Source organism: Triticum aestivum, chromosome 7D (genome assembly GCF_018294505.1).
Source record: "Triticum aestivum cultivar Chinese Spring chromosome 7D, IWGSC CS RefSeq v2.1, whole genome shotgun sequence".
Taxonomy (NCBI): Eukaryota; Viridiplantae; Streptophyta; class Magnoliopsida; order Poales; family Poaceae; genus Triticum; species Triticum aestivum.
Window position 1 is genome coordinate 397628694 of NC_057814.1, and position 1506 is coordinate 397630199.

Sequence of the window (1506 nt, forward strand, 5' to 3'; positions counted from 1 at the left end):
CGAGCCCCGCCATCGGTGCCCTGGCGTCCTCGTCCCGCCCTGCGGGCGAGCGCTCGCTCGGGTGCGCCCGCACCCGTGGACCAAACCCGCTGTGCCCCCTGGGCCACTGCCAGGTGGGCCTCGCCCCCCCTGAGCCACTGCCCCCTGGGCCCGAACCCCCGTGGCCCTATGACATATGGGGCCCAGCCCACAGAACGAAAAGAAAAAAATGAAATGATTAAAATAATAATAATAAACTAATTAATAAAAATTAATGAATGAAAAAATAAAAAAAGTAAAATTAATAATAAAACAAATAATAAGAATAAATTTAATTAATTAATTAACTAAATTAATTAAGTTAATTAATCCTGTTTAAGTTAACCTAATTAGTTAATTAAATTAACTAAACATAGTTAATTAGCTAACAGCCCCTGACAGGTGGGACCCACCTGTCAGGTTGACCAGGTCAACGGTCAACGTTGACTGCTGACGTCAGCATGACCTCATGCTGATGTCATAAATCCAAATTTCGAATTAAATTAAATAATTAATTAAATTCCAGAAATTAATGAAAATCATATCTTTTAATCCGTAACTCGGATTAAAATATTTTCAACATGAAAGTTGCTCAGAACGACGAGACGAATCCGGATACGCAGCCCGTTCGTCCACCACACATCCCTAACCTATCAAACTCGCAACTTTCCCCCTCCGGTCCGTTTGTCCGAAAACGCAAAACATCGGGAATACTTTCCCGGATGTTCCCCCCCTTCGCCGGTACCACCTACTGTCGCGTTAGGGCACACCTAACACTGCTCATTGTCATGTCACGCATCGTCATGCTTATGTTTGCATTGTATTTACTGTTTCTTCCCCCTCTTCTCTCCGGTAGACTACGAGCCCGACACTGCTGCTGCCCAGTTCGACTACGGAGTTGACGACCCCTCCTACTTGCCAGAGCAACCAGGCAAGCCCCCCCCCCTTGATCACCAGATATCGCCTATTCTTCTCTATACTGCTTGCATTAGAGTAGTGTAGCATGTTACTGCTTTCCGATATCCTATCCTGATGCATAGCCTATCCTTGCTACTACTGTTATTACCTCTACCTGCAATCCTACATGCTTAGTATAGGATGCTAGTTTTCCATCAGTGGCCCTGCATTCTTGTCCGTCTGCTGTGCTATACTATCGGGCCGTGATCACCTGGGCGGTGATCACGGGTATATACTTATATACTATATACATGACACATGTGGTGACTAAAGTCGGGTCGGCTCGTAGGAGTACCCGCAAGTGGATCTTTGTGGCGGAGCGACAGGGCAGGTTGAGACCGCCTAGGTGAGAGGTGGGCCTGGCCCTGGTCGGCGTTCGCGGATACTTAACACGCTTAACGAGATCTTGGTATTTGATCTGAGTCTGGCCATTTGGTCTATACGCACTAACCATCTACGCGGGAGTAGTTATGGGTATCCCGGCGTCGTGGTATCAGCCGAAGCCTTCGTGACGTCAGCGACTGAGTGGCG